Source organism: Callionymus lyra, chromosome 11 (assembly GCF_982586985.1).
Source record: "Callionymus lyra chromosome 11, fCalLyr1.hap1.1, whole genome shotgun sequence".
NCBI classification, from domain to species: domain Eukaryota; kingdom Metazoa; phylum Chordata; class Actinopteri; order Syngnathiformes; family Callionymidae; genus Callionymus; species Callionymus lyra.
Genome location: NC_141828.1, coordinates 22,619,917 through 22,643,500, shown reverse-complemented (window position 1 = coordinate 22,643,500; position 23,584 = coordinate 22,619,917). Strand labels below are relative to the sequence as shown.

General features: G+C 37.7%; 1 protein-coding gene across 1 annotated transcript in view; it reads right to left on the bottom strand.

Moving 5' to 3' along the window:
* Nucleotides 1–8,603, bottom strand: part of LOC148069641 (zinc finger matrin-type protein 4) — a 57,517-nt gene extending 48,914 nt beyond the window's left edge. The window contains exon 1 of the mRNA XM_087803072.1: nt 8,285–8,603. The gene's annotated coding sequence lies outside the window, so the exon portion shown is untranslated. The remainder of the gene's footprint in view (nt 1–8,284) is intronic.
* Nucleotides 8,604–23,584: the final 14,981 nt, after the last annotated feature.

The window sequence follows — 23,584 nt, the reverse complement described above, 5'->3', positions numbered from 1 at the left end:
GTTCGTGTTCAAGTATTTATCTAAATAAAAGCCTTCACTATCAGAAATCTTCTGATAAAAAACAAGCAATGATATACTTTAGGTTTTGTAATTATCGTCTTCAAGGATGAACCTATAAAATTATGAATGTAAAGGCAAAATGAAATTTTATTTTATTTGTATATTGTGTTTGTTCTCTGTGTGTTTGTGTTTTGAATGCAACATACAATTAAATCTATTTAATAAAGAAGAGAAAATAAGGAAAAATGATATTTTGCATATTAAATAGACTTTATTTGGCTAAAGAACTTGCTTGTATATTGATCAATACTCCTTTTTACATTATCTATTATTACATTTCACACAAGAAAAATACTCAGTCAAGTCAATTCATGGTATATGGTACATTTCAATGGTACATTTCAAACCAGAGGTGAGAATGTTATTATCCCGGCGTCCCCGTGTGTTCGAGTGTATGAGACCAGAGCCCAGAAATGTTATCGTTTCCAAACAAATGAAGCTCTGCTGGGGCTACTTCGAGTTTAATCAGGTGGTAAAAAGACACTTTAGGGACGCAACTCTCTTGTTTATCAACCGCAACTTGACAGCAACACAAACCTCAACCACGTGAGAGACAATCGTTAACACGGCAGATCATCTGCTCTCCTTTCTACCTCAAAGCCCAAAGTTCTAGGTTTATTCTCGGATGTCTGGTTTCATCAAGGTAAGAAACTAATGGAACGTTTTATCTGCCCGTTTTGGAGAATATGAGCGAGAGCATCACTGATATAAGACCTACTTCCTGTTTCTGTTTAATGTTGGTATTAACTCCAACGTAACGACACATCATAAAGGCATTACAACTGAGTAAGAGGCACTTACACATGCTTACAAGTACACTCTAACATCTTACAAGTACAAGTAACATCTTCTCTGGTTTGCAGCATTAGAACTCATTTGAAAAACAGCGCAAACTCCTAAAGACGGTCTATTGCTTACAGGTACATACATGAACCATGATAGCCTTGAGTATATGCCTACCACAGAGAAATTCAAGGTCAACTAATGTGAAAACCAAACTCACATGTTGAAGATGCAGTTAGTCCCTCATCATGACCATGTTTTGAACTTATTACTTTATAAAGTTCTTCCCTTTCCGAAATCTGGGAAAACGAGAGGTTACGAGAGCCATTATGACATTATAATGTCTTCACTCCTCCTCCAGCCAGCTGTTATTACGCCCCGTTTTGTTTATACAACAAGTCCCTTGGAGGTGTAGACTTCCGGGATTAATGACGCGCGGTGATGAACCTTGTTGTTTGACCAATCACAGCAGAGTTTGGTTATGGTTAACAACATTTCATCTTCAGAAAAAGTTTTTTAGTGGGCAGGGCTTAGGCTCATTTTCTAATGTAAATATTTCAATGTAAATATAGTTTTGTACAAACAGACACATACTGATGAGTACAATAGAGTCCAACAGACTTGACTGGTTTTGTATTTTACTGTTTATTTAGTTTATTGACTGAGAAAGTAAAGTCAACCAACTCAACAATCAGATCTGATTCACTGAAGTCATGGGGAATGGAAAAAGCCATAGTAAAACTAATAAAGGCAAAAACTGTAACTGAAATGAATGAAAAAAAAATCCTGTAAATCGTTGTTTGTATACTTTCCCCTTTTATCCAAACAGATGCCGCTCTGAGGACTGCTGTGGAACGCAGACGGTTGGGGTCTGCAAAAAGGTTGCCATCACCAACTCCAAAAAAAAAGGGAAAACATTACCCATCCAAGGCTCAAGCAGCAGTACATGATGCAATGCTCTTGTCATCCTTGATTCTATTTGTGTTTCGCACACAATTAGATACACCTCATGAATCAAATCTCTTTCTGCTATTCATGACTCCGGTGTAGAGCTGGGTATCTATCCAAAATGTTCAATACCAGAATGAATACTGATATCTCACTTCTATTCTCGTTCCTGTAGTATACTTTTTTTTCGTGACCAATTTTAAAAGATAAGTTATAACAAAAACAAAGTGACATTACTCATAGTACAAACCTTGAGTTTCAATGTTCAGCTTGGTAAATACTAATTCCAAGATGTTTTATTACACAATGATCACTCGTGGGCACAGAAATTTGGCACTAAAAGTCAAAGCATGTTTTGTACCACTGAGGCATCGATCGGTGCCAGAAGAGAAGCGAAGTTTGAAACCCAGCCATACTCAGGTGAGACATCTGGTGCGAAGCTGGCAATAAATGTTGCTGCTTGACTCTGTAAGCAAAGCACTTGATCCTCTGGTGGAGTTTACTGATGCTTTGTCTGGGAGATGTTCATCAGTGTCTCCTTTCAAAAGACAGTTTTGCATCATTTCAACATCGAAGTCATCAGCCGGCGGGAAGCTATTCTACCCGAATGAAGAGAGAGTGACGATTATCAAGATGAAAGCTGCAGCAGAGATGGGTGGAATGATGGCACCTGAACCTGTACCAGCAGCACTAGCCTGCTCAACGTCAGGAGTAGCCCACAACAACAGCAGCAGCACTCACAACCCATCCAACAAAGAAGAGCCTACTTTCAGAAGGCAGCAGGTAGCACCAATTACCAGCCCATTTCCAGATCCTCCATTGTATTGGAGCTCCACATGCATCTCCAGGTAGGTGAGTTTTTTAATCCACAGTTTTGACATTAACAGATTCATTCTTTCAGTTAAAAAACACATGCAAGTGTCTTCGTGGATGCTTTCTTCAGAATGCGACTAGTTTTAAGACAGTTTCATATCAACTTGCTTATGCTATTACAAACTGCTGTAGCGTCATGGCAACCTCGACTATATATAGGAAGGATTTTGCTCAATCTTATGACCCATTTAAGGTTCTGTTGCCGGAGAATTAGTTTGTGTTCTGAAAGGGCAAGTTGAAACTCAATCACATCTAAGAGTCATCGACCCAGACCCAGACCACAATTTTGTAAACAATCGAGATTGATAGAAATTACTAGATCTCTACATATCTTCTCTTCATTTGGCGATTATTTTATGTTAGATTTAACGGAAGTATTCTGGGTAAATATAACGAGCGTTTCCAGAGTGCATAGAGTCTACCGTCTTCCAAAGTACTTCCTGTTTATATCACTATTATTCTTTAAACGTCTGCCAAAAACGAGCTTAAGATATAGAATTATAAAAAAGTATTCTGGAACAATTCTTCTTGTCAAGGCTTCAATACAAGATGGACGTTACAGACGAGCAATATGGAGGTATTCGGATGTTTTTAAGTGTCTTTTTGGATGAAGATGAAGACGAAGACAATTGAGCTCCAGTCGCTACATTAAAATGAACAAACATTTTTGTCTTTAATTGCTAAAAGAAGGACATGGCATAATAAAAAACTTAAACATCAGGATGCCAGGATGTAAAAGCTTTAAAAAAAACACTGCAGGTCCTTTCATTCATCTGTGCTGACGTCAATATATGAGAGGAGTTGCTCGTTTGTTATAAAACTAGCTACTCCTCGTGTGTCTCAAGCGCGAGTCGATGATGTCATACGGAGGTTGAAGAGTTTGGTTGTGACGTCTGATACAACATGTTGTTCCATGTTGTTGAGACACTGTTATTATTTTAGTCTCACAGTTGTCATTTACTGCTGCTCTTAAGCTTCTATAGACGTCAGTGATCAACAGTTTAAAGTCTTAAAGTCTTTACATCTCTTTCTCACTTGTTCTCCTCAGTGTTGCTTGTGAGTCACATGACTACCCAGAAATGAAATGAACATAAAATTGAAAAAAATTGCGAATTTGAAAATCGCATTTCTTTCTTATCGCAATTATATCGTAAATGTGATTATTAGTCGAAATAAGAGACATTGTTTTGATCAATAACTAAACATTGAGTTATAGGCTTACTCTTGTTTGTTTCTTTTTTGTTTGGACATTACTTATATTCTCACATGATTGACACTAGATAGTTTATTCTGAAAAATGTACTACCCTTATATTTCGACGATTTGTTTGACTAGAATAGAGATGGTACATTATATTTTGTTAAACATCAACAGCAGTGTCCTCTTTCTGAGATTCAGAATTCGGTCACCCTGGACAGCTGGGTAAGCAAACCGAGCGCACCTTCACTAGAGTCGGGTGCTTGGCATCTCACTTCAAAACGAGGGCTTTTTCACGGACCCGCGTTCCTGTTATTTCGGAACTCGGAGCTTCTATATGGTTTACAGGCTACTGCATAAACAAAAACAAACAAACAAGAGTCAGCATATTATTTGTTTAGTTATTGCTATAAACAACGTCTCTTATTGAGAATAATAACCAAATATATAAATCGCTACATCACAATAAGATTCTAAAAACAATTACGTAAAAATGTAGCTATGTAGATGTAGGCGGGTCTCGAACTTGGTATTTTGAGTTGAGAACAGTTTGAAAGTCATGAGCTATACTAGCTGATGATAAAGTACGATATATTGCCATTCATGAATTAAAATATTTAAATTATATCTTGGCCATGATTTCATTGTTTTTTTTATACGAAAAATAATTTCAAACCTTTGTCGTCATGAGGGTGAGGAGAAAATGAGTGAATTTCTGGTGAACTTTTTGGTGGACACACCATAATTTTATAATCCATTCGCTGTCTGAACAATCTTGTCTGTGGCTGCGTTGTGACGCAGGGAATTAATCGTTTATTGAGCGGTGAGTCGAAGGGGAGTTATCTCATATTTTTTATCTTCTTCTCCGACTCACCCTTTGTGCAAGTTCGGTGTAATAGTCTTTGGCCGGAGAAAGTCGACAAACTTACCTTTATCTCCATTTTCTGTTTAATTAATAGTGTTGCAATCCTGCACAGTTGTCTTATTCGTGACAACTGTGTGTTATAACTTCCAAATAATGGGAGTGAAGGGGAGTAATGGGAATGAAGGAGATGTTTTTTTTAGTATAAATGACAGCAAGTTTTCAAGTTACCCAATTAAAAAATGTTATTGTGGTATATCGTTATAATTAAATAAAATTAACCATATTGTGATGGGTGATATTTTGATAACAGCAACCCCTAATTATAAAGAACATTTTGGATATTGTCTATTATAATACTGTTTTTATGAATGTGTTAGAGAAGAGAAACATGAAAAGATGACATTGAAAAAGTAATTGCATATGAAATTATTGAGGAAAATGCAATTAGTTTCCAAAATAGTTTAGCCCTAGTCCAAACTCACAGTCTCGTCTAGCAAACCACATCTGGAAAAACAAGACAGACACACACACAGCTAACAAAAGTCGATGTAGATAATGGAATATTCAATATTTACGAGGCTAAGAATTAATGACCGTTTAATGACCAAATGTGTGTGAAAATCCGTAAAATGTTTATATCCGCACACACACACAAAAATAAAAAAATAATCTGCATGTAATGAGCATATTTCCTCCTTAATGGACGCCCGCACACACAAGAGTCGTCCATTTTTTTCCTCATGCGTTCCTCTATTTGGCATCACTCCAGTCTCTAAGCACAGTGATGGCACAAAAAGAAAATTGATTTCTAAAGAGCCCTCTATGCCATACATGAATATGACAAATGTAACCAGTTACTCATGCGACTGTAACATTAACGTAACATGACAGCTGTCTCAACACCAGAAAAAAAAACCCCTCTTTTGTCTCCGTCCTCACGATATCAGCGGCTGAAAACAGTCATTTTTGATATCATGCTCGTAGACCTCGCTGTATGATTATGCTGTTAATAATGGCTTCACGCAGAGAAAGGTCAACTAGCCCACACAGCGATCCCCTCCCTCCAAACACACACACAGATTAATGCTGCATGTACAGATGAACACAGGAAGTGGAAAGGTCACATCATACTCAGTGAGAAAAGAGACGTTTGAGGAGGATCTGTTGCCATGGAGCAGCACACGCAGACACACACCTACACAAACACAATGGTCTCATTCTTAAACTACAGGAATCATAGTTTGACAGCAACCTGCAAATGCCCCCGATAAACCTCTGGATTTATATAATCCAATTGTTTACTTTAGTGACATCATAGATGCTTTAAAACATTGAACATGTTGCCCAGCTATCGAGGGGCAGGGAGTGGAGTCGGCTCAAGGTTAAATTAAGGTTGTGTTCGCTGATAGTTGAACGTAAGAAATAAAGAGACGCTTCTTCCTGCTTTTAATCTTGCTGACATAATCAGCCAATTACAAGTCTGTCAATCAAACCGGGATTAATCAGGTAATCATCCCTGAACAACTGTTGCTCATTGGCTTCCAGTGATTTCCATCATACTACGACTAATGTAAAACGATTACAAGTGACGCTTGAGATGAAGACGACACTCATGTTTTATTTTCAGCCTGTTTTGTCTTCACGTAACTGTAACGTCCCTTTTGTATTGAAGCCTCGAAATTAGGAATTGTTCCAGAAAATATGTAACCAGTTTGTTTATTTTAGGTTTGTTTGCTCCCAGTCTTTCGGCTCCTGCATGAAGTCTCTCCTCATATAAACACATCGCAAGTGTCAGTGTCAAGATTAATGCTGAAGGCAAATTATTGAGCTAAAAAACGCTTAAAATGATTGTTTTTCTTCTGAACAATTTCTCATGTCAAGGCTTCAATACAAGAGGGACGTTACAGACGAGCAGTATGGAGGTATTTGGATGTTTTTAAGTGTCTTTTTGGACGAAGATGAAGACGAAGACAACTGAGCTCCAGTCACTACATTAAAATTAACAAACATTTTGGTCTATAACTCTAAAAAGGAACAGATTACTCTAACTCCAATAATCCTAACCCATAGTCGACATGAGGGTGAGTAGAAAATGAGTGAAATTTGAATTTGAACTTACATTTGCTATAAATAAGGTGCTCCTACAGTATACCTATATACTGTGAACATATACTTAGCATATAAACACAAAAACCTGGACGGTCACTCAACTATTCATTACTCATGACTTCCTTTGTAATGTAATGCGTTCAGAACAAAAAAACACAATAGTGCAGACTTAAAGTGCACAATTCCAGTGAGGAACTACTGCAGCATTTACACCAGTATTGTTTGGATCAGTTATCTCTAGATCATTCTATCTATTAGATCAGTGACGACAAACGTCTCTGTCACCCTGTCTTACACTGAATCAACTGATTCCTCAAGAAGAAAAAAATACTATGACATACTTCATGGATTGTCTGGAGTCTGTCCTGTTACCTGGAATCATCCCTATCCAATAAATATAGCCTAACAAAGCTGACTTTCAAATGTTTCTTCCGATGTCGATATATCAGTGGAACCTGAGGAAGAAAATATCGAGCCTAATTCATTTTTATATGAAATGCTTCTCACATTACTGGATCACATTATTGTAAAAGAGGAAAACTTCCGATATGCTGCGCAATGCAATTAAAAGATCAATTTACTGTACCTTGACTGCCCTTCTTGTACTGTATAGATAAATAATCAAGCAACTACAGATCCCTTGAAATGTTAATACTGGACATACGTATATTTATGTTACCTCAGATCTGTTGCTTGAGTTGACCAAGTGATTTAAAGACTCAGTAACTCTGGTGTAATAACTATCTCAGTTGACATTTTAGTACGCGGAGCTCGACTGAATGTTCAAGAAAATATAACAACTCATTATCCAGAAGTCTTGCATCGACCAGGTGACATTCTCTCAACAAAATTGCGAAAACATCTATACACTTTCACCCTCTGTTTTTCCTTCATGAGAAGTAACAGTTTTTCTTTTTTTTGGTCCAAGCATTTGTGACAATAAATGTCATCTTATTATAATTAAAAATATTCTCTTAATCCCACAAACCTCAGTATCATTAAGTTACCGACTAGTGAGGTTGCATGGATCCACCACAACACTTCTTTTTGAATAATGTCCTTTACTATATATATATATATTTTTTTTCCCCTGTTGCTGGGTCTGGAGAACATCAGAGCTAGGTAGGTCACCAGGCAGGGGGACACCCTGGCGGGTCACCAGTCCTTTACAATCCTCATAGACAATCTGAAGACTGCTATTATCTACTTTTTTCTTATTTAATTTTAAATTATTATAAATTAAAATGATTACAACATGTCGGGTCCATGATTATTAAATTATATACCAGAACTTATAAATAAAGTTAATATTCTTCTTAAACACCCTCAATATTAAAGAGAAAGTTAAACAGAAAGTGTTGCACGAGGGAGTCATCTGTGTAATAGAAGAGTCGTGGAGGTCAAACCTGTGTGATAAAAGATGGATATTTCAACAACAAAAACACTGACCTCTCACGGAGGCGCTCCTCTCCTCAGACCCGAACACCATACGACAACCCACGAGTGTCTCAGACACCTGTGCGGTAGAGCCGGTCCAAGAAAAAAACGAAATATCTGCAACAAAAAACTACTTTTGAGTCAGGAAAGCTGCGACGGACAGGAGGATCGAAAAAGGGGTCGTGATGCGCTTCCAAAAGAATTGAAAAAGCTCCGAAATAAAATCCACGAGGTGATGAAAGTATTCCAGCACGAAGCGCGAGGGAGAAGAAGTGCGATCGTCTCTCTCACATGACTGAATGAATGAGCGAGCGAGTGGGAGCGCTGGTCGAGTGAGTGGGCTTCCTCACCCACAGAAATATCATCTTACATAAATGATCAGGAACCAACGGGATTGACTGAGGATTCCAAATCGAACGAGGCGACTTCTTGAGGGAAAGCAGAGGTGAGATCTCAGGGGCGCAAGGTTTTCTGGGTCAGGCGAGATTTTTTTATTATTGATTTTTTTTTCATAATGTTCCGGTATCGATCCTGAGTGACAGCTCACCCTGCTGGTCAATGTGGACTAAAACAACACGAGGGGAAAGGGAAAAAAAAGTACGGCCAAGGGGCCATTTGTGGCCCGCCTAGATCAAATTCCATCACACAACCTTTTTATCACAGGATCCCTTGATGCAAATAAAAAGCTACCAAGTTTCACCACACATCACTCCTGACATGTATCACGCTTATATTTACCCATTCAATACTCTTTTTTTTACTTGTTTCATGATAATAAACGTTGGTACTTTGTGCATAAATCCAGCCAATAAAGGAAGGAAACGCGCTATATCAACCAATCAGAAGGACATTAATATTAAGACATTTTTATTCATGCAGGCTTTTCCTTGATTTTCTGGAACTCCTGTGTTGTTCTCGGTGTTATCTTGACCTTTTAAGTATATATTTTATTGAATATTGTTTTGATTGTTTAAGCGCTTTGTGACCCTGGTCTGGAAAAGCGCTATATAAAAATAATTTACTTACTTACTTACTTACTTACTTACATTATGCCGGTCTTTTATTAAAGCACCAAAACACACAAGACAGAGACATCAAGTCATCTTAACTTAATATTTAGCTGCCATTGTTTGGGTTTCTCAACTTAACTTTGCGGTGTTTTCCCCAATATTCATTAGGACAGAAATAAATATCCGGCTTTCAAATTAAGAGCGATAGATCCAATTAGTCTGTCTTGTTATTCTTTATTATCAGTTGTGCTTAGTGAACGTGTGTTGTTTCCTTTTTTCTTTATTTTGGCTATCATTAATTAATGACTCCTTTAAGAAACATCTTAAGACGTTTCTATTTGTTCAGGCTTTTCCTTGAATTTCTCGAACTCCTGTGTTGTTCTCAGTATTATCTTGATCTTTAAAGTATGTACTTTTTTGAGTATTGTTTTGATTGTTTAAGTGATTTGTGACCCTGGTCTCGAAAAGCGCTATATAAATAAATATTACTTACTTACTTACTTAATTATGTTGTGCCATATGTATTTACTGTTTAAACAAATGTAGAGTTTCACCCAATTAATAGGTTGATAGGTCTAAAAAGGAAAGTTTATGATGCAAAATAGAATTGTTTGCATCTAGAATTGTAGAGAAATTGATAAGTAAAACATTAATTTTGAGCTATTTCATTGCCAAAGCTGACAGCTTTATTAGGCAATACATCAATTATTACAATCAATTACTGCCTCAGATCTCTTCTAGAAGATGTAGACTACTGTCAGACAAAATAAATCAATGAAGACTTTTGGAGAAATTAATCATTTAATCATCATATTTGAATATTTTGGTCATAAGACATTGTCAGAGATGACAGGTTTATGGAATGGGTGGCATGGAGGTGAGGACATCAGTCATATTAATCATATAAATCCACATTAAAAAACTGTTCAGGCTAATTCCCTAAAGAGTTTTTCCTGTCAGTGCAGAAGTTTTTAGCTTGGGCACTGCTGGTGCAGTGACGGCTGGTGAAGAATATTCTCGATGATGCTCTTTGATACATACATTTATCTGCTATTTTAAATAAAGTGTCAAAAATACAAGTCTAAACTTAGACACTATTAATCTAATGTGGATATTAACCATTTGACAGCTTATGATGAATAACAATGTTTTTTTATGCTCCTTGTTTACATAGAAAGTGCAAACACTTTTATTAAACCCAATGATTTAACAACTAAAGGGAAACTACCAGGACATCAGAGACACTTTCTACTGACTCATCACAAACACACACAGAGACACTGTAAATTTAAAAATAAAAACTCGTAAAAATAAAATTCTGACTGCTTGTATCGAGAGAAATTTCTTGCCCTCAAATATCGAAAGTGGATCATGCACCTTTATGACTTTCAACTATCAGGGGCGCTTTTTTCAGTGAATATATATTAATGAAACGTAGCCGAGTCGGCGGGAGGTCAGCGTCCCAGCGCCCTCTATGGGTCTATGCATTTGTTCCATCCTCATACTGAACCGAAAAAAATGGGGGTAATTTGTGGCTGTTGGTTTTCATAGGTCGATCCTCTGTCATAAATCCTGAATCTGGACATCCAAAAATCAATATTTAATCAAGATTTGAGTTAGACTGTTGGCTTATCGAAAGTTCACTGTAACAGTTACAGTGCATTATGGGACTTGAGGGATGAGCATTTCATAGAAAAAATGTTAAATGTCTTCTATAAAATTGTGAATTTTTTTGGAACCTCATTCCAAAGAAAAAAGCTTTTTTTTATATTATAAACATAAACAATACAAATAGTTTATAGATTAAAACAAAGTGAAAGAATAAATATTCAGAAATTAAACAATAATAACTTATTAAAAATGTAAAAATAGAAAGGAAGACACTGTAACAGGTGATCAGTTTTATAGTATCCCTCTGACATCATGAGGGCCACATCAAGACAGACATGTGGCCCCTGAACCACACCATACCCTGGTTGGGTCTGTTGTATCCTAGTCAAGCTCCATGTATTTGAACCTCATTCAGGAGAATAAAGTCCAAGAATGGAAGTGGAGAATGGTGATAGGAAACAGAAAAACGTGATTATGACCCTTTATCCTGATTCTTCTGATTATTCCGAGTCCTTTTGGAAATGCCACATTTCCCCACTTGTCTGTGGACGAGCATTCATTGTGGGAGAATCGTGGACTATTACGTGCTTTCAGAGACTGTGACAGCAGCTCTCAATGAGGAGGCAAAACACTTCACAGCACAGACAATGCACTCGAGCAGAAACACACACAAATACACACACAAACATGAGCAAGCTATAGCAAAAACTGACGCACACTTGCTGGCTGACACAATACACGTCAAAGAGATGAAAGGACAAATTTATCCAGCAGCTCAAAGTGAAGCCTTAGGATGTGGATTTCCAGCACATGAATCTGTCTTTGTTCCAGTTGTGAACCTTTTTGCTCAATAAAACATTTTTTGTTGCCAACGGATGTTTTGTTTTCTTCCATGTAAAGGTTATTTAACTGTCATTGCATAGCAGCTCTTCTGACAGGGTCACACACTTGGTCAGAGGGAACAATTGATTAATTTTGATGGGAATTGAAATTCCCCCCCAATATTCTGTTAAAGAATAAATAAATACTAAAAAAAACAAAACAACGTTCACTCCGGGCTTGTGGGATTTACAAGCTCTAATTAATCTACTGCTGGAGTGACAGAGTGTCATGTGGGAGAAACGAAGTGTTTGTTTTTCTCTCTCTGCTATGAAAGTTTGGAGCTACTTTCACAGAAGAACATCTGACACTTCTGAAATGTTGCTTGAGTTAAAAATTGGAGGATACTGGCGCGTGTGGAATATTGAAATGGTTTTTTCCCAGATGACAAAAGCCCAAAACAAACAGGATTTTCCTCCAGCTGGAATGTTTAACTTCTCTTTTCATGCTACCATTTACTTACAGGATCTTCGACCTAAAATGATTAGGTAAGACTTTACTTGAGGAATATTTCTGTAACACTTTATAAATATGTTTAATGTGTTTCAGAAATACTTGATGATCAGAGTGGTTTATATAATTTATTATGTGACAGGAAATAATTCTCATTACCGGATATTACAATGCGTAATAACTGTCCCCGACAATAGGTAATGTATTATAAATATATTAATATTATACTTGTAAACATGTAAAACTGTATTTAAACTTTTCAGAATGCCTACTCATTACAGATATAATTATAATCTATTATGCTTTATTCAACCTGTGGAAGTAGAGTCGATTGAACCTGGGGGCGTGGTTGGACCGGGGGGAAGGGTTTGGGCCTGAGGGTCGGGTTGGACCCTGTGGTTCTGGAGCGAGCTTCACTTGCAATCATGTGCTTAAGGTTGTGTGATCTGCCGAGAACTTCCCCAGGCCGTCAGAGTACGCCGAATTCAAGAGCACTTTGACTCCAGTTCAACAGATAGTGTACTAAACATGGTGGAAAGAAATCCATGCCTCCTGGACGTGTCCATTCTCCGACTGAATTCACAGTTGCTGGAAGTCTCTCCCGGGGGTTATGTCGGCAGCCCTCCACCAGAGTGGCTGGGCTGCACATGAAGCGGCTCCAGAGAAGGTTGGAATCGGGACCAGGATTTAAAAATAATGCTTTCCAGCTCAGGTTTTTGCAGGATGTCCAGTTTTTTTGGGAACCCTCCTTTGGCAGCTGGTTCCACTAGTGTCCTTCGATACCTTTGAATCTATCTGTGACATGCTGGGGAGGCACCTCGGGTCAGGCCTGCATCAGCGGTGTCAGTTTAATGTCCTGACACATAAATCAGTTTAAGTTAAAGGTTGTGTACGATATCCTGCTTTACTTACAGCTGTCACAGTCTAAAGTCGTAGTCCTGTCGACAGTTTCACCGAAGTGGGCGTAGTCAGACCCCGAGCCCAATGCTCTCCCTCAAAGCCCAGCACGTCATGGGTACCCTGAATGTGGTAGAAGACACACTGTGTGTTTTGTTCGTCAAAGTTAGCACTGTTATTGATGTGGCAAAAACCAGGCGAAGCCGTCAATGGCTGTTGCTAACCAGGACTGTGAGTCTGTGTTAAAGCTCTTCAAAGTTGCTTTCAGTGTGTCCTTGAAGCGCCTGTTCTGTCCACCCTGTGAGCGCTTGCCTTCTGCCATCTCACCGTAGAGAAGTCTCTTACGATAGTGCCTGGTTTTGCTGTCTTATCTTTCTTTAGCACCAGCTGGTTAGCAGACGGTCTGGTGCAACACTGAGGGTGTTCGCTTGAGCCATGCCGACGAGGCTGCAGGGTTAAGGGTCGTTGGCTCTGTGTCACCCTCGGTGAGTCCGTTTTTCTCGGGAGCCTGCTGGTTCAACCTGCTGGGAGGTTCTGCAGCCCTCAGTGGGACATTGAGCTGGTGCTATTATTAATACAAGCCCAGCTATTATTTATGAAGCCTTTTGATCAGGTCCCATATGATATGTTGTGACTGATATAATGCTTCATTATAACTGATATAATGCCTTATAATCACTGATATAATGCCTTATTATAACTGATATAATGCCTTATAATCACTGATATAATGCCTTATTATAACTGATATAATGCCTCACTATAACTGATATTATGCCTTATAATCACTGATATAATGCCTTATAATAACTGATATAATGCCTTATTATAACTGATATAATGCCTTATTATAACTGATATAATGCCTTATAATCACTGATATAATACCTCATTATAACTGATATTATGCCTTATAATCACTGGCATTAAGCCTGATAATCACTGGTTGCACACTGCAACTAACACAAAGGTAAATCCCACTTATTTGCTATTGTGTGTGTTCATAGAAACATAAAAGTACATTTTTCATTGAATTAAAAATAGCCTTGAGATTGTGTCTTTTTTTTTTAAACTAATCAAAATATTTTGGTGTATCAACTAAATGGATTAAAAAGTGAAATTAACTTGAGTGCAACACTCTTGAAGATACATCGTACTGTTAATAATATAAAGTGGTTTCCTTTTTAATTTTTTTTTAATTATTAAAGTTTTTGACCTATTTCTTTTTTTCGACCAAACATTCATTTTCACGCAGCGTTGCAAAAAGGTGGACAAATGAGCATCCAACTTGAGAATGTGGGCGACAAGGCGTTTAAATTCCGTACTGTCTGGCCTAACTCAGGACGTATAGAAGTGAATTTTCTACAAGAATCTTAAACACCTACCAAAGTCCTAGCTGGTCTACAGTCCCTGTCATTGATGAATGATGTCATTCAACAGGCTGTTTGTCCAAAAATTGATGAGTAATCTCAACAATAAATCTGAAAAAATGCTGACGGGAGGCAATTTGTTTGTTATATATTGTGATTTATTGTCTTGTTACGTACCTCAGACAAAGTTAGAGTAGAGATCAAGATGTGTTTTCTGATTGTGTGATGTACAATCCTTTTCTTCTGTTTGGTCTCGGCTGCTTGGAAACCGGCATGTATCTCGCTGGTCTGCCCACTCCTGCCAGCTGGTGGCGTGCCCGAGTCCCCTCTACTGCCATCGGACAGAAAAACTGTGGCCATTTTCCCCAACAAGACCTCTGGGTAGCATTTGCGACGAAATGGTCCACGCAAATATGTGTGAGAGCCGAAGGTTTATTGGTGTCAGGTGCCGTGTCATAAAGTGAAGGGATTCAATTTCAGGCCCATCAGCAACTCTTGACCCTCAGATCACTTACCCGCATGTAAATATAGAGGACAGCTGATACCAGGAGAACCAAGTACATCTAAATTGTTTGATCTTGTCAGCACCCTCGACACCCGACTCAGAGGAGAGAACTCCAACGTGGTGATTCACGTGGTCATCTTTCTGGCGACTGTCGATCTGGCCTAGGAAACTAAAGGCATGGAGAGGACTGCTAATGTCCCCCAATGACTGCTCTCCGTGAAGATGAATGACTGGAGGTGACAGCTGGATCTGTGTCAGACACTTGCTGGAATGATACCTGTCATCTCTGCAATAACAACACCTTCTGATGTGAACCATGAGGACGACATATCACTATGTAGACGACACGCTAATGAGTTTACTTCACACATCAGAATTAATATATAAAACAAAAGATAAGGAGGAATATATTTACTGATGATATGTAATAAACTAGCTTCATAACTCAACTCAAGCCTTTAGGCACTATTGCCACCTAGTGGATAATTTATAGTAATTGTAACGGGCGGAATATGTTTGTTTGTTTGTTTCATTTTAACTAGTTTTGGCTTATAAAAGCTATGGAAATGTGTGAAAAAAATAACATTTAATTTGGTCATTAAGGTACATATGTGCCACTTACATGTATGACGGTTTGGTGATAAAGTTCCATACTTTAAACAGTAGATAGCGCTGTTTCCCAACCATCACAACCACTGTGGATGAGCTACTTTGAACCAGCGGCTGCTGAGAATTACAAAACAATTCAACAAACTCTGGAACATATTTACAAACTTCAGAAATTTGTATTAGCAACACTTGAGGTTACTATAATCTTTATTTGTTGTGCTTCCAAAACACAGTACGATCCAGGAAACTGTGTCTGCTTGACTACCTAAAGAAACATTTGCTAGTTTATTAAAACTTTATCAAATAATTTCATAACTTTTGTGATGATGCAATGACTTAAAACTATTTGAATGACTCCTTTATCATGGCCTGAGCTGGTCTTTGTTACTTTCACTGGCACAAAAAACTTGGAGAGTGGTAGGAACTCTGCTTTACAAAAAACAAAACAATTATGCAAGCTTTTTTATGGCATTCGTTCCAAAGACGATAATAAGACAAAAAAGAAAAAGGTACTTTCACTATATGTCATGAGCTCAAATACAAGAAGGGTGTTTTCCCACTGATGTTGGTCCGGTCTTAATGTTGCACAAGTAAGTAGTTTCAAGTGCTAGCAATGAATATTAACTAGACGATAGTTTACAGTTCCACACGGACACGACTAGCCACAAAACAAACTCAAAAATCTTGTGTAAAGAACCAACAATGCGATTACTGAAGACCACAGATATAAAGATTGGGTTCAATGTTAAGACTACTGCTTGGAAAGATCAATCATAGTGAATGATTGTGGTATTATCAAGTCAGTTTATAAGTACCTGACAGTAGTTTGTGATGATAATGTAGTTTTGGTGAATTGACTGCAGTTTTTTCAAAAGAAGTCAAACACGTTTCTTGATCTTGATAACCAGTCAAACAAAGCAGTATGCAATGATCATCCAAATATGACTTTTTTTCAGAGTCACAAGTTTTGCTAAAATAACAGTGATTTTTATTTTGTTTAAAATTCACCATGTAAATTTTATTTAGTCAGTTCTGATGTGTATATTTCACTTCAGTAGCTCCTAACTTTGAAGGTAACAATCTTAGTCAGTAAACATGACATCAAGTCTGATAAGATATTTTCCATATAAACATGTTTTATTTATTAGTACTTTCATATTTAATGTGGTATTGCTAATATTGTTATTCTTATCTTATAATTATAAAGTATAAGATATGATATGTCTTTTTTAATTACATTGTGTGATGTTTATATAGTCTTTATTTCTAGTATGTATACTTTTGTCTATATCATGTATTACTCTTAATTTAAGTCTTGCATTTACAGCTATTGAAAGACGCAAAGACTAACGCAAATAAATAACTAAATAAAGAAACTACAGTTTAATCGTTAATATAAATAAATCTAATTGTGATTCACTTCTGACACATTTAAAGGCAAACTATACTTTGAATTATTTTAAGAATAGTGTAGGAATAGAGTTCTACTAAGGAGAGAACGCTAAACCGGCTGCACTGACTTGTTAATTCAAGATAATAACCACTAGATGGGGTTGTATGATCACGGACTTCTAAAAACAGCTGAGTTATAAGCACGTTTAATTTGCGTTAAAATGCCTTTTCTAAATTAGAAAATGAATTAATTATACAGCAAATTGAGTTCAAGACCGAGTTTCCTCATAAAACACATCGAGTTGAAACGCTTCCTTTGGTTTCTCAAGGCGTCTCTGTGTGTGTCTCTCTAATGACCTCTGAAAGAGTGTGATGTTTTCTGTCTTTAATTAAGATCAACCATTAATACGCTCAGTGGTGACGGTGTGATCGATCCGGACCGACAACGTGTCTCACTCAGGACTGCAGCTTTGACCTCACATCACAGCGGGGGGTCTCATGTCAGCACATAGGCGTGCATGATTCAGTCGCCGGGTCACCACTTTTCCTTTCCTAGCCAACCATTTTCTGCCAGTATGAGGTCAGGAACGAAAGTGCCCAGACTTTCCTCTCCCCAGAAATCCCTTGTCCAGCTCTTCTGCTGGATTACGGCCATTGATCTGCTCTTTGTTGGACATGTTGGGAACACAGAACGGCCTTCAAACTGATTTCTCTTGATAGAGAGCAGCAGTTGTTTTACTTTGAGTCACCCTCAGATGACTAAGCTGCTCACCGCAAAGAAGACGAAAATGAATTCTGTTAGTGTTTTTTTTTTCTGTTTCTCTGTGAACATAGAAGTTGAAAGAAGGTCAATTCTGGACCCACAGAGTCACTAAATCAACAAATATTGTCAGTAAATACTTCATTCCACTTGTGTTATGTGACATTCTACATCGTCTGGACTATTTAATGAGCTCTGAACAAATGTCAAAATATATCAAACTCTATATTGAAGAATCACAAATGTTTGTCAAAGTGATCAAATTCTATAAGTGTGCTTATTGTATCAGGAACATTCGTTTGAAAAGTCCTAATTGGAATTTTTGATATTTCAAAATGTAATTCACTTTTTTAAATTGAAAGTACATTTCTTTTTCAGTATTCAGAATTTATGTCTGTCCTGCAGTTTAACACACTTTGTTATTTTATTACAAATACACTGTCTATTTAAGTGACACCATAGACAGCAGATTAAAACAAACAAACTGGAGCCAAGGTCTTGAGAAGGTCGTTAAATTATTATTATTTGTTTTAATTTGATTTAACCCTTGTGTTGTCTCTGGATCACCTTTGTCTTCTGTAAATTAAATAACAAAAAATGTATTTCCTGTCTGAAATCTTGTTGACATGGGTTGTTAAAATAGAATACAATAGATATGCTATAATGTCAACTAATGTGAGAACAGAACTTTCCAGACTCACTCACATGTTTTAAATGATGAATCCCTTCCTCTCCAAGATGCAGTAAGTCTTTCATCATGACCATGTTTTAAACTTAGTACTTTATAAAGTTCTCCCCCGTCTGAAATCTGGGCCAACGAGAGGTTACGAGAGCGAAGTCCATCATGACTTAATAATGGCTTCACTCCTCCTCCAGCCAGCTTTAATCACACCCTGCTTTATTTATAAAACAAGTCCCTTAGTGGTGGAGAATTCTGGGATTATGACGTGCCGTGACAAACCTCAATGTTTGACCAATCACAGCAGAGTGGGTGTGGTTATGGTAGACAACGTTTAATTTCCATAAAAAATACATGTTTTGGCTTAAGATCATTTTCTAATGTAAATATTTCAATGAAAAGAGAGTTTTGTACAAACAGACACATACTGATGAAGAGTCCAACATCTAATTAAGAGACACTTAATTCAAAACATTTGTTGCCCTTAAAACTATTTAAATGATCTAAATGACGACACAATCTCTAACTGGTTAACCTCCAAACCCTCATAAATCCCCATAAAAAGCTTGTAGAAGAAAAGACAACACATTCTAACTAGCCATGACTTGTCGCATAAAGAGAGACAAATTGTCGTCCTGCAACTGGACAAAACATTCAAATAATTGAATGTGCTGCTTGTGTAGCTTCAGTCAAGCGAGCAAGTTTCAACTTAAGTCTAATATTTTGAAGTTCTTCACCAATATGTCAGCTGAACAACTGTAGTGTTAATAGCAGCTGGAGGTGGGATGTGAGACGACTTACATCCAGACGAGCCACCAGCGCAGCAGCTACACTGAACGTCTATTAGGCCCTGATGACAGACGTGAACACAGGAATGCAGTGAGAGTTTACTTATATCCCATCCAAACTCCACCATACTTTCCATTTTTCAGACTTGAACTTGGAGAATGTAACCTGTGAAACTTCAACACCCAGATACATGTTGCACGCAGTGCAGCAGTAAATCTGAGGTTTCTTAATGTGTCTGTGTTTTCGTTGGAACGGCTGAGAGTCTGTATGTTCATGGACTTTACGTATGGAACACTGTGTTTTGCTTGCACTGATAAATGTGTGGTTTTTCTTATGGAACCCAACTGAATAATGTCAGATTCAAATGAAGATTAGGTTTACTGAAAATCGGACTTAATGTTGCAAGTCATAAAGGGATAGTAAACCCATAAATCTAAACATGTTGTACTCACCTTCATGTGGACTATAGGTTGGGATTATGTTCAGAGTAATCCGATCATTTTTAGAGTTATAAGCAAAAATGTTTGTTCATTTTAAAGTAGCGACTGGAGTTCAGTTGTCTTTGTCTTCATCTTCGTCCAAAAAGACACTTAAAAACATTCAAATACCTCCATACTGCTCGTCTGTAACGTCCATCCTGTATTGAAGCCTCGACATTAGGAATTGTTCACAAATGTTTTAAATAAGTCTATATTTTAAGTTTGTTTGTGGCTGAAGCTCCAGGTCTCTCAGATTCTGCTACAGGTTTTTACTTAATCAAACACATTGCAAGTGGCAAGGGATCTTCTGCTAAAAACAATCTTAAAATATAGACTTATTTATTTTTCCCTTCATTAAAATGAAGAAACATTTTTGTCTATAACTGAAAACTGAAACTAAAACAAAATGAACAGATTACTATGAAAATAATCAGCATGAGGGTGAGTAGAAAATGAGCAAAATTTGAATTTTGGGTGAAATATCACTTTTAGCTCTCAATTGGGACACAAAAAATAGATTTTTCAAGCCACTATCATCACCAACTAGAGAAAACTAAACATTTAGCACAGAAAATAATGCATGTCTAAATTTTCATATGCACAATAAGCAGACTACCCTAACTCAACAATGTGGTGTTTGTAGTTTATTTATTTTTTAGGTTGTTCCCATCTTACTATGACAAAAATGCCTGTTTTAATTTAGATATCTTGCAGACTGTCAAACCGCTGGACAAACTATCTTCAGTATTATCAAGCAGTGAAGGTGTCAGTACAGAGGGAGGCCTAAGGCCAAAGGAAAGGGGCACAAGCGAAGCAGAAGAATCTCGTGGAAATTGAATAATCTCACATTTGAATGACATTCTAACCATATTTAATACATATTTAATAACAACGATTTCGATAATTCAGTACCATCCACCAGCCTCTCTCTTTTTTCCTCCCCACTCTCTGTTATATAAGTTTCCTAACCCCTGTGTTATCTCGGGGTCAAGGTGACCCTGTGGCCGAAAGCAAATGTGTTTGTGGTATCCCTTGTGTTGTCAAGGTGAACAACCTCCACCACTGCATATGTATTTCTGGAAGCAAGGCAGGTCGTTCTGAGACAACACATTTGTTTTCTGGCCTTCGGGTCACCTTGACCCAGAGATAACACACGGGTTAACTAGTGCCACAGTAAACCCTTCCTCATAGAACTTATTTTGAAAGCGTACTGTGAGGGCTAGCAGGGTTCACCTCACATGGAGGTCTTCTCTGACTTAAATTGTATGAACTGATTGTGGAACTCCAGCCTCCGTCATCAACTGGTGCAGTGAATCGCTTCATTGTTTCACCACCAGTAAAGAATCACTTTTGTACTTCTTGGATCTGACTTTTACCAGTTGGGTGGCTACGCTTTTCCAACGCTGACTTGACTGAGTGTTAAAGAGTGCTAATATCAACTGTTGGGGAAAGAAAGAACTGTTAACTGCTCTTGGAGTTCATTATACAGCAGAGAATACACACTTTGATTAAACTGGTGCTTAACTTGTATGATCCAATCATCCTCGCCAAAACTAGCATGTTTGACCCCTGCCTCGCCCTCTGCCTGCCCACCTGAGATTCCTGGGCAGGGATTTGGCTTTTTCCGCATTCTTAATCACGCCTGATCCAAAAACCACATCTGGATGTAGAGGAAAAATATCTCGGAGCCGAGAGGAGCCAGAGAGCAGCGTGTCATGTTCTACGCAGAGAGCACAAGAACAAATAAAGAAGTGAAGCTCAAGGTTCTAAACGGAAACTGTATTTGTGAAAGCTTTATAGTGGATGGACTTATTAATGAATTGTTATAAACCTTTAAACAATCATCCTTAAAGGACAACTAATGTGAAAACCCAACTCTCCTGATTCATTCACATGTTTCAAATGTTGAAGTCTTCCTCTCCAAGACGCAGTAAGTCTCTCATCATGACCATGTTTTGAAGATATTACCTCGTCTGAAATCTCAGCGAACGAGAGGCTACAAGAGCGGAGTCTTTTACGATGTGATAAATGCTTCATTCCTCTATTCTAGACTTGACAAGACCTTTAATTCTCATGTTGACGGTTTTAATCTTAACTTTCAACCCCTCATTTTGGGCTGATAACTTTATCATTGTACTGGAACATCAAACCTGTATTTACTCTCAGTTTAACATTGAAAAGCTGGAAAGTGTCTCATAACTCTCTGATGTTGACTGATGTTTTGAAGCAGAAGTCTGTGTGTTTTGCTCAATGGATCTTGATAAGTGGCAGAGATGAATGATGGGCTTGATGGCAGGAAAGCAGGTACCTCCCCTCACACCTCCAATCCACTTCCTTAGTGATCCAGGACAATCTAAAAACAAGTGGCTGATCCCTACATCATGAGACATGTTCTGCTGGATTTACAACCAAAAGTCAACCTGCGAGTGAGATCACTGACACTCGAAGCCCCATGGCAACTACAGCTTTATTCTTTTCCGCGATATTGTATTGATAATCAACAGCACTGATTATATATATATATATATATATATATATATATATATATATTGTATATTATTTTATTTATTTTTGCTTGCAAATCACATTTCATGTTGCAATGTAAATAATCACAATGTTTGTTCATTTTTCTCTTGCTATTCAACTTCCAACCTCTAGGTGGCAGTCGTTACATGTAAGATGTTTTTATTTGTTCAGGCTTTTCCTTGATTTTCTGGAACTCCTGTGTTGTTCTCAGTGTTATCTTGACCTTTAAAGTATATACTTCATTGAATATTGTTTTGATTGTTTAAGTCCTTTGTGACCCTGGTCTGGAAAAGCGATATATTAATACAAATTACTTACTTAATTACTTACTATGCAGCTATATGAACATTGAAGTTCTGCAATAGCCGAGCGATCACTAAGGATGAGAGGATACAGTCAACTCCAGCAGCTTTTAAAGCTGATGTTTTGGCATATTTTGGTTTCAAAATAAATTAAAACAGTCACGACTTTGTCAAGAGTCATGTGGTCTGTAAATTCTGCAGCACCAGAGTCAAGTACACTGACAATACTACAAATATATAGTTGTCCCTTCAAACTTGAGTTTGAAAGAAGTACAGTTCGCACAGTCGATGATGTTACCCTGCTTAGGGTTAAGGTAACATTTTTTAAACCTGATGTTGTCAACAAGATTGAAAAAGTCTCTCAGAATTTCAATCATGACCAGTGTTACTTAAAAATTGTAACTTACTAACAGTTACTTGTTACTTTTTAAATAATTACCTCAGTTACTTTAAGCTACTATAAAGTATTGAGTCAAGGCAGAGCATGTAGTGTTGTTCGCTCTATAAGGGTTTTCTGTTGACCACTTGTATGCTTATTTGCAACTTCTCTCAATCACGTCATTAACACAATCTTTTTGTGTGTGTGTCCGAGTAGAATGAAGATGTGAGCGAGTGTTTCCAACTACCATAATGATTTTGGCAGGGAGGCTCCCATGAGGGCACTACAGAGGCGAAGACACACACACACATTACTCTCTCTTATTCACTCAGCAGCACTGTCATGGCAACTCAGTGTTTTGGAGATGCTTGTTTAGGGAATGTGTGTCAGGGGACAGATGAGCGAACACATGGGATAGATTCTACGTGGTGTCCACGGGCACCTGAGGAGGGAGGAAGTCAACGGAGGGAAAAAGATGACATAGACTGACTTTAAGCACCTGACCTTTAACACCTGACACAATTAAGACGCTCACAATGGTCCCTATTCTGGGATGACGCAGAGCTTCCAGAATCATGGAGAGGGTTTGATGTTTTCCATTAACTTTTTTTAAAGATTTATGTTGTTGTGAAACTATTCAGAATCCAAAATGATCATCAATCCCAGAAGTCT